The following is a 12,201-nucleotide window of genomic DNA, read 5'->3' as shown; positions in this document are numbered from 1 at the left end:
CTTCTTCTTGTCATCGCAACACATTCTTTACAATGTCTTGTCCATAGCAGTCTTTAAATCACTTTTGGACCATAGTTGACAGTGGAAAATACCAGCATTTAATTTTTGGGGCTACTGCAACATATATTGTCATAGATTTTAAATTATAACTACTGCAACATATATTGTCATAGATTTTAAATTATAAATTTAACTGAATATGAAAATGACTGAGAATCAGTTAATTATAAATTGTTAACTGAATAAGAAAACCACTTGCACAAAAAATTAAACAACATCAACTCCAAAAGTTAAACTTAGTAAAAAATAAACTAGTTTAAAAATTTAACAAATTATTTATCTTATAATTTAGCTCACCAAATATAATATTCAAATATTCACAACCTATATAATAAATGAATTAATTTTGTCCATTTTTAAAAATTTAATGAACTTTTTTATCTTTCATTTTTAAATAAATATAATAAATTTGTAATCTTATGAATTAGTTCCCCATATCTAGTATTCAAATATTCACAAACTAATATAAACTCGTTTTTTAATTTTTTAAATCTAATAATTTTTTATTTTTCATTTCTAATATATTACATTTTTACTTTTTATTTTTTAATATTAATTGTTTTCTTATAAACTACTGATCAATTAAACATCTTTACTGTGGCTAAACTTCATGACTTCTGTAAAAGAAACTATAGTGTGGTTCAACTTTGTGAATATTGGAAAAGAAATAATATAAGGGAATAGTATAAACTAAGAAAAATAATAAATTACTTGTATAATTAAATACACAGTCTTGAATCAGAGAAGAATCAAAAGCAAAAGCTGGGAACAATTACCTTTTCCTAATAATGAAAATAGTGATGAAGTTTTTAAAAATGATGAACATTTAATCATTATTTAATTGATAAGGCATTTGAAAATAGATTACTAACTACATATTTCGAAAATAATATAAACTCTATTGAGCTTAAGCATCTCTTAAATGTTGCAAAATCAAACATTATGAAAGTAGTGAGAGAAAACTTAAAATTATTTAATGGCTTCAAAATAATTTATAATTAATTCTGAGTGTAGAATGCAGACCAATAATAAAGTTAAGAAATTTGGGCAACAAACTCAAAATTACACTATTACAAGAGGAAAAGGTGTATTTGAAAGATATAAGAAAGGGAGACAAAATATTTTAACACAATCATCAAATTTCAAACATGTGGATTAGGATGGACATTAATTAGCATTATGGGAATGCAGTTAGCAATTAATACATTTGTCCCAATACGAGCTCCATCTTAAATTAAAATATGAGATAAAAAATAATGGGCAAAAATATTTTCGATTGCTTCAGCATTAAATCCAATAGATAGACAAAAATGTAAAGCTCCAGACAGAACAAGTAATTACATAAAAGATTTGTCATAGAGCTCAAAAAAAATACTTAAAGTTTCTTTTCCTGATCCAATTGATGATATTTCAAAAATAGCAAGCCTATATTTAATAATGTTTATTCCTTTGATGACATATGTCAAGTATAATCATACAAAATAACAAAATGTATAAAAGAGAAACATATTAATTGATTATGTTTTAAAGAAGAAAATAACTCACACTACAGTTGCATAAAATTTTTATCTTTACCTGTTTCAACTCAGATATGAAACCCAAAGAATTAAAATTTATATTTGATTTCTCCTTGTTACATTTTAATAATGAAGAAAAATTAGACGATCACTCAATACATTGTTTAATTAATAATTTATTAAAAGTAGAACTACCAGTAAAAGGTGAATACATAAAATTTAAAAATTAGCGATGTATACCAAAGGAATGTTTTCTTATTTATGCAGATTTTAGAAGGTAGTTAGAAAATTAACTAAACATATCCTGAATTAACATCAGATAATATCATTAATGATTTCTGTAGAGAAAAATTTAAAGATATATATACAAATTCTACAATGAACAAATAAATCAACCTGAATTAACATTACAATAAAATAATTACCCTTCTACTGTAAGATATTAAAAATATGAACCAAATGGTTTTTATTATTAAATATATAAACAAACACTATAAAGATCTGGTTGAACCCAGAAAACGAAATTTCCAGAAAGAATTCATTGAATGAATGAAAAAATAAGTTAAGGAAATAGGAAGCATTTGTTTTGAAGAAGAAGTAATGAACGCTATTACTGTTGAACAACTAATAAGATACAACAAATCTACAGTTTGTTCTTTGTGTAGAAAACATTATACAAAAAGTGTAAAACATTTTGTCATCATGATTATTTAACATGGTAATATGTAATCCATTATGTAATAATTGTAATCTTAAACTAAAAAAAACGTGTTTTCTATTGTTTGTTTACATGATTCTCGTTTATTTGTAAAAGAAATTGGTAATGATGAAAAAGAAATAGATTTCACATCAAATTATAAAAATAGATGTATTAGTTTTGGTAAAAAACAGGACATTTGTATGTAAGATTTATTGATACATTTAAATTCACAGCTTCAGGCCTTGCTAAACTTTCTGCAAACTTGAAAAAGAAAAAAATAAAAAGTACCTAAAATTTCCGAAAAGATTTAATAAATGTAGTAACTAAAAAAGAGTTATCCTTATCATTGTACAGATAGTAGGGAAAAATTTGAAGATAAAGATCTTCCACCATAAGACCAACTTTATAATAAATTAAATGGATGTTATGTTAGCCTACAATGCAATAAATATGCTAAACTAAGTCAGGAAAAATTTTAAATAAAAGATTTAGGAGAATCTCATGATTTATATTTAAAAACTGAGGCTTTATTTGTAGCTGATGTTATGAAAATTTTAGAAAAACTGGTACAAAAGCTTACAATATAGACTCTTCGAGGTATTTTATTTTTACAGGTTTATTTTTTAATTCGATGTTAAAAATGACACGACCACTAGTTGTATACTAGGTGATTATGAGATGGGTTTAATGGCTGAAAAATGGCTAAGAGGTGTTATATCACAATTTAGTAAAAGTTAGGTTAAAGCAAATAATTATTATATGAAACATTACGATAAAACGATTCTATCAAATTTTTGACATATTTAGATGCAAATAGTTTATATGCTTATATGATGATTCAATGTTTGCCTTATAGAGGTTTCGAATTGGTTGAACCAAATTCATTTGATTCTAAAAAAAAAAATAAGCGAAATCTCAGACAATTCCGAAATTGGTTTATACGTTTTTGGAATGAGACTCTCAACAGCCATCAAGAAGTAATGCATAAAATGCATGATTGACCATCACCTGTTTTTCTTTTAAACAAAAAAATCGACTGGTTTCAGTGTTGGACCATCTTCACACATAAGAGTTAAAATAGTTTAAGCCACCACATTACATTTGTCATTAATTAAATAATGCAAAGAGTATATCATGAATATCAGTCTGTGACACAGTACTTTTAGAAGCAAATATACTATGTGTACACAGAGCAGAACTGTGGAGAAGATCAGGACTACAAATAACACTTATAGAACCGATCTCTTCAATACTGCTGTGAGTAATGCTTATAGTCCTGCTACAAGTAATACTTATAATCCAGATCTTATTTTCAGTATTGCTCTGTGCACCCTTCATGTGGGCATGTTTACTTCTAAAAGTCCTGTGTCATATATTCATGATTGTGACATACTCCACACATTATTTAACTGATGACAAATATAATGTGGTGGCTTAAACCATCTTAATCCTTATCTGTGAAGCTGTCCATCACTGAAACCAGTCGACATTTTGGGTTAAAATAAAAACAGATGATGGTCAAACATGCATTTTATACATAAAATTGGTTTCATTTTTGAAGTAGATTTAGAATACAAAAAATTTACATGGTGTATCTGAAGATCTACCTGATGATCCCAAAAATAAAATTCTGCCAGGAAGTAAACGAATTTTTTAACTACTTTAGACATTAAATATGATTATGATGACACTATAGATGTTTTAAAAAATATCTATCACTAAGAAAGAAAACTGCAAAGATAAAAAAGTTTTTAAAATTGAAGCAATAGGATTGGTTAAAAACGTATATAGAATTAAACACAAAAATGAAGAAAAAGTAAAAGTGATTTTGATAGAGAATTCTAGAAATTAAAAAATAATACAGTTTTTTCGAAAATAATAGAAAATTTAGGAAACATAGAAGATATGAAATTAGTCTGAGATGCAAATTTATATGGTAAATAATTAGTAGCAAAACCAAACTTTAAAGGAAGAACATTTAATGAAAATTCAGTTGCTATCCATATGAATAATACTAAAATTTTGTTTAATAAACCTACTGATATTAGATGGATATACCTGATTTATTTAAAGAATTAATGTATAATTTTCATTGTAATGTTATGAAAACAAAGTATGGCGCTAATATTGAACTCTGTTATCAATATACTGTTAGCAATATCTGTATTATAAAAACTGAAGATCTTCATGAAGATATGAAAACAATTTTGATACAACTGATTGTTGAGAAGCTAATATTTATATTAATCCACAAATAAGTAAAAATTATTAGGAAAAAGGGAAATATAATACAAAAGTAAAGAGTAAAAATGGATATTTACCAAGGTGGTGATATGGAATAGGAAACAATCATAAGGAATAAAGAAATTAGTTCCTAAAAATAAAATAAGTTCACACAATTCTAAAGTTTATTTATTTAACAATAATAAAGAACATAGAACTATGAAATTTAACATGAAACTTATTTTTGTGTGATTAATCAAAAAACTTGAAGACCTTACAGTAAAACAAGTTATATTTTAGAAAATAAAGTAGATACAGTACCATGTGGACCATGTAAAATAAATAATTACTCGCTGATAGAATTTTCACTTAATTTTTAATAAAAACACAAAATTTTACTTAAGGATTATACTAAATTTTATTATTTTTGTTATATACCACGATCTATTTTTTTATTTTTACGTGAATATTTGTCCTTAGGTCTTTAATTCTTAAGAATACAATTTATATCCTTAATTTCTTGACAGTTATTTGCTTGAGTTTATGTTTTCTTCATTTTTTAATTAATGTTTACATAATTTTTAATCCATTGTAATATTTTTGAGTGTTCTTTGTCAGAATTCGTTTTTTATGTTCTTTGTGATAATATCTAGAAATATATTTTCCACACATACAAAGAATTTAATTTTTATTATATAATTTTTCGTAATAATCAATTAAACACAATCAACATGTACTTTTATAACCATCTCTTGAATATTTCTGTGAAGTAAAATCCTCAACTGATGTCTCAGCCCCACAATTCTTACTCGGCTTAGATCCCATTTATTTAGAAAGAAAATTTAATGGATAAAATAAAAGAAAAATTTAAGAAATTAATAAATTAAAAAAAATTAAAATTAAAAAATTTCTAATTTAAGTATTTTATAACTAACAGATTAAAAACGGTAAATTTTTATTTCATAATTAAGATGTATTTGTCTTCATTGATGAAAACAATAATCTTAGGCTTAAAGTTTAAAGTGTTGCTGAAATATTAGAATATAAAGATAGAGGTCCAAGGATTACAAAAATATATTGATGAAGATGATACGATTATTTATGAGAATGTAAAGGGCAACTGCCACATAGGTTAAAAAGTAATGGAAAAAATATTATGTTTTCTTATGAATCTGTTTTATATTCTTTAATTTTACCTTCTAAAGAAAAACAATCACAAAATTTAAAAAATGTGTTAAATGAGAAGTTTTACGATCTACAAGAAAACATGGTGAAAGTAAAACCAGAAAATAAATAACAAATTCATACAAAAACAGACTGATCACAAAAATCATTGTATAGAAAAAGGTCACAAAATAAGTAAAAAATTGAGGAGTAAGTAAAAATAATGAAAAAAATATCTAAACAGTGTTGAAGATTTAGACAAAATTTCAGAGAAACAGTTAATACTGCTTCAGTGATAATAAATGAAAAAAATTAAAAAATAAATAGAATATTACCACACACAATTTCTCCAATAGAGGTTTGTGGACAGCATTTGTTATAATGTTTGAATTGTGATAACTGTAGAAGTAACTATTATGTCATTAGCATACAAAGAAAACGAGTAGTAAAACAGTTAAATGGAAATCGAAATAGATACCCTAATTGTGCAGGAATGTTAAATTTGGTTCTTACCCGACTTCTATAAATTTATATCAAAAAATTAAAGATAATTTAAAATTGGATATTATTCAATTTTTTTAAATATATGAGTTTCAACAGGACAGTTATTCATGATGTAGAAAATGGAAACCTTTGTGATATTCCCTTTTAATTATAATATTATTGACTTGCAACAGGAAATTTCACTATTATCCACTTAGTAAAAGTTTAACTTTAAGTATTTTTATGTTCAACATTTTTTTATTCCTAACTATTATAATAATTACCAAACACAAGGCAGTTAACAAAAACTTTAAATTTTTCTATTTTCTTGATCATAAAAGTGTCCTTCTAAATCATTTAACTTATTTTTAATTGTATTTGAATATGTAATATCTTCCATTTCAAAACTTTCTGTTGAACAAGATGTTATGTAGCCCTTTTCAACAATTTATTTTAATCTAATGATTCAAACTTTATTTCTTATTATATATTTTCATTTACTATTACATACAGCAAAAACGTTCTTTATCATTTTATCAATAACGTTTGCTGCTATCATTTTTATTATCGAATGTCTCATTGATGGTAATTTACTAAATCAGCCTACTTATAATTACCTTGGAGAGCAAATGTTTTCCATATTTTTTCTTTTAACATGCTATTAAATCTTTCAGTAACTGCGGCCATTAATGCCAAAAAAGTTGAGTAATGAGTAATTTTATATCTTAAACCAGTCTAGAAAAATTATTATAAAATCGTTTGCAATTTTATTTTTGTAAGTTTCTTGAGTACCTTAGTTTCAATTTTTTTTCTCAAACCTCTGAAATGCTTTTACCAGTTTTATCTTTAACTGTGTCAGCCAGAGCAAACTCCAGAAAACATTAATTACAGTTAATAAATATTCATATATGTTTTTATTTTTGAGATAACTTTCTAGATCCCAGAATGCATTTGTACTATATCTTCCTGCCATAAATCATTTACATCAAAACAAGCAATATTTCTTTTTTAAAATGTTTCTCATCAGTTAATAGAATTCATTAATAATTTCTTTATGAATATTATTACATTGTAATTCTTAGTAACATAGTTATTCAATTCAGCATTGGTAACAGTCTGCTTTAGCTGACACCGATTTTGTTTTCTAAATAATTGTTTTGTGACAGCATTATAGCCACACAATGGATCAGTAACAACAACCAATCTTACATCTTGAAAATCAGTATGACTCTTAATTATTTACAAAAAATTACCCTAGTCTTTATTAATTTGTTTGATCAAATTTTCTATTTTTTTAATCTAATTCATGTTTTTCATTTTTGTAGTAATTTTAGTTTCTATTCCACCAAATAATTTTTTATTGATATTTGATTCTAATTCTTTATTAAGTTTTGATTCTAATTCCTTTTAGATTTTCCTAATTTTTCATACTTTATTTTAATTTGTCGAAAATGTCCATTTATTAATTTTTATATATTAGTTAATTTATAGTTATCTGATGATGTGTTTCACCATAGAACTTTCTTTAAAATGTTCAATTTTTAATTGCTTTGCAATGTTTACTGTATTAAAATTTGATAAAGGTTTTTATATTTTATAATCACTTTTGAAAATTTCTTTGTTCCCAACTATTTTACTCCATTTCCATACTTCTGTAATTCAAAATTATGTCTTTTTGTTCTAATTCTTTAGTTCCTCCTTTCTTGTTTATTACTGCATTGGCTACAGCAGATGCACCACCAGCTAATGAATGAGCAGCAGCTAAATATGGTAGAGCAGTGAATAAAAAAAGAAAGAAATCGGCCTTCATGTTTGTTTTTAGTTAAATGTTCAGTAATTTTTTTCAGGGCGGGTATATCTAGTCTCCTATTCGTTTTGGAGCATCTGTTAACTATTGTCAAGCTATTTAATGGTTCATTATCCACTTTAATTTTCATATCCTTAGGTTTAGTTTTACCACTTGGCAGCAAAGAATCTTCACTACTCAAATTATTCATTTATTTAGTTCGAAATTGTATACAGATATAATAAAATGAATTTTGACTAAAAAATTTAATACCTAAAAATTCATGTAGTTGTCTTATTTAAAAATTAATAATACCAACCAGAATGAAATTTTCACTCTGCAGTGGAGTGTGCGTTGATATGAAACTTCCTTTCAAAGTAAAACTGTGTGCTGGACCAAGACTCAAACTCAGGACCTTTGCCTTTCGCAGGCAAGTACTCTACCAACTGAGCTACACAAGCACAAGTCACGACCCGTCCTCACATCCTTAATTCCGCCAGTACCTCGCCTCCAACCATCCAAACTTTGCAGAAGCTGTCCTGCATACCTTGCAGAACTAGCACTCCTGGAAAAAAGGATATTTACGAGACATGGCTTAGCCACAGCCCAGGGCATGTTTCCAGAATAAAATTTTCACTCTGCAGCGGAGTGTACGCTGATATGAAACTTCCTGGTAGATTAAAAATGTGTGCTGGACCAAGACTTACTCTCGGGACTTTTGCCTCTTGCGGGCGTCTTCCTCTGGGAAAATATTCTTTCGCTATATGCTGATTTTCAAGAATAAAAAAAATCAAAGAAAACAAATGATTTATCTTGACATTTATCTAATGGTACAATTTTTTAATAAAAGTAATAAAGTCAAAGACTAAAATTTTTACACATTTTCATAAAGACTTAAAATTGTAGTTGATGTAAACTTTTAGAATAAATATATAAATGATTTATTTTATCTGAATTTAACCAACCTGGACATAAATTATAATTGTCAATCATTAATGTTGCTTTATCATATACACTGGTCCTATTATAGATCGTAGAATAGCATTAGGTAAGAACTTGCAATGCCCATTTTTAATTCCTTTTATGTTATTCTAAGTTTTCGTTCTTAATCAATTAAATAATTTTTATTAGTAATAAATGACATTTATTAATATTAAATAAGCCATATATTTCAATTAATATTAATTCATCAGTTCCCAGGAAAACATTAACTGTTCCTGTAAGAGACAGTTGAAAAAATTTGCAGTAATTTGGTTATTATTCATGTTTTTCACTCCCAATATTAATTTAAAAATAATAATTTCTGTTATGAAGAAAAAATATTGCTAGTAAGTTCTCTAAAATTTATTCCATTCGAATTAATTAATATAAATTTTGTTTGTCAAAAAAGTTAAATATTATCATCAAGAAACTAATATTATTGCTTCTTTGAAGTCCAATTTGGAATTTTGTGCTTGTGTAGTTTATGAACGAAAATTACCTTTTATTCAGTGCAGTTCATAATATAAGAAATTCAGAATTTAGAAATAAGTATTACTGATGAAAATAATTTGATAAAATTTAATGGTGCTGATGTAATAGATAATTTAGAAATGAATTTTTAAACTTTACAAGTTAATTAAAAAATATTTAAAGCTTTTAATTTTAATCTTTTTTAAATGATCAAGATTGAGAGCTATCAATTTTGTTCTTTTCCAATGAATGATAAAAGTAAACATAGCTAAAATACTCCTAAAAATGGAACTGAAATTAATATAAATATCGGTGATAACTGGATTCATCTAAACCATGTTCAGTTATTTATGAGTTTTAAAAATATGCAAGCTGATGCGTCAGATTATCCTACATTCGATGGAAAAACTAATAAATAGTTAACTGATAACTATATTGCAAAATTATTTTGTTTCTATATGGAAAGTAAATAATTTTTTTTGAGAATAGAGCATCTTCTTATTTTTTTGTCAGTTTTATTAAATTTAAGGCTTCTGTGATAAAATTTATATGGAATCATACATACTTAATAATGGTAAAATAAAAAATAAAAATGAAGTTTAAATATATTAGGACAATTTTTAAAGATTATAGAGAAGTACTGTGGGAAGGAGATTTAACTATAATATCTACATGGTCTTCAAGTGCTGAAGATTCTGTTCTGGCGTAATGACAAGTGCTGGAATGAAGATGAGGAACGTAAGAGGAGAGAAGGCGGTGAAACAACGTTGGCCAATGGTGCGCTGATTAAGACCTCACCACGAAGGAGGGGCGTCTAGAAGAGGAGAATATAGGGGCCGCTCCTGCCAGCCTCGGCCCCCAGTATTCACTCAGTACTGGGACAGTGTTACCATAGTTGTAGACTGGTATTCACAGAACTGCTATTAGTGATCCATATCCATTGCTTGTATAGGCATTGTCTATAGCGAAGAACATTACTGGCTGCATGTCGCCCATCGCTTGTGACAACTTGTTGTACATACAAAATTAAGTATTGTCAATCTTCTTTATTGTAATAAAAACTGTTAATGTGAGTTTTGCTCGAATTGTTGTATAGCATTTGGAGAACGCATTCCTTTAGGCACCCTATACAAGACGAGTGGACAAGATCCCACATTTGGCAACGAGTATCCACCGAACCCAGTGGCTCGCGGCCACGGAATTTTCGTTTATATTGTGTAGGCGTCTTAATTCTCTCTTGTCTTTACTTTGCAGGTAGCTCATTTGCTTTACAGTTTCCTGTCGTTTTTGCTAATCAGTGTTTTCAGGTGGGCGTTGCAAAAATTTTTTTTTATTTTATCGTTATTTGGATTGCTTGCCTTGTCTGTTTGTTGCATTTGTCTCTTCCAAAATGTCCACCCGTCCTGTCCCGCCCCCTGCTCAGGCGCCACAGCTACATGCGTTAGACGCCACACAGCTAATGAAGATGTTTCAGTTTCAGACAGCACATGCACTGCCTACTACAGCTGCTATACCACCTTTTCGAAAGTTTCGTGACCAAGAAGATGAATGGCTACAGTGGTTGTCACAATTTGAAGCCCACATCGTCGCCCACAATTTACCAGGTGCTGTGAATTTTCCCTATCTATTAGCAATGGTAGGAACTACAGTGTTCAGACTTGTCCAGAATTTGTATCCTAACGCCACTCTGAGTGAACTTAATTATGACCAAGCAATCGCTTCTCTAACTAACTATTGTGACCAACAAGTGAATGTGGTAGCGGCTAAGTATCAATTCTGCAATTGCAAAAACAGTCAGAACAAACTTATCGCGAGTGGGTAACAAATTTGCAAGGTACGATAAGGATATGAAAATTCAAATGTGCTTGCAGTGCTCTATATTCAGATGTTACGTTGCGTGATGCTGGCTCTGAGAACTATGCGACTTAACTTTTGAGGTCATCAGTCGCCTAGAACTTAGAACTAATTAAACGTAACTAACCTAAGGACATCACACACATCCATGCCCGAGGCAGCATTCGAAGTGGTCACTCGGTTCCAGACTGTAGCGCCTAGAACCGCACGACCACTCTGGCCGGCTTGCGTGATGTGATCGTGTTCAATGCACCTGATGTCAAATTCAGAGAACAAATTTTGAAACAGTCCAATACATCATTTCAGCAGGTAGGGCAAATACTAGATCAGTAAGATTCCGGTGTCTTGTCGACTCATACATTTGAGCAGCCAGCTATTTGCCAGGTAGAGTCCATTGCTTACGATCGCCCCATTCTGTACTGACAGCGGGAACTAACCACACTTAGTGAACAACGTTCCACGCCGCGTAATCAGTTCGCTAAACAGGCGGCTACACAGACGAACAGAATTACGTCTTGCCCTAGATGTTAATCATGGCACAAACGCCAAGACTGCTCCTCACGGCAGGCTCAGTGTTACGCTTGTTATAGGACGAATATGAGCAATCCGTATGCTCGCAACAGAACAAACATCAGAATTCGGCCCACTCACAAAAATCTAGTAACAAGGTGCATGTCATTAATGCAGTATATTCAAAGTCTGCAACAGCCATTAGCAAAAATAGCAAGCGTGCAGTTTCTACAGTGATACTCCAGTCGAACAAGTTTTTGTTCATTTACTCTTATGTGGACTTTGGCTCTAAGCACTATGGGACTTCTACGTGGAAAACGTGAAATTTCAGTTGGACACGGGTGCCTCTGTCACATTGCTAAATCGCCACACATATGAACTGTTTGGCTCCCCACACCTGCCTAAATCTAGCACGCAACTGATGGCTTATAATGGACAAGACATTCCTGTTC

The sequence above is a fragment of the Schistocerca serialis genome, chromosome 3, assembly GCF_023864345.2.
Source record: "Schistocerca serialis cubense isolate TAMUIC-IGC-003099 chromosome 3, iqSchSeri2.2, whole genome shotgun sequence".
In the NCBI taxonomy this organism is placed as follows: domain Eukaryota; kingdom Metazoa; phylum Arthropoda; class Insecta; order Orthoptera; family Acrididae; genus Schistocerca; species Schistocerca serialis.
Note: the sequence above shows the minus strand (reverse complement) of the source record.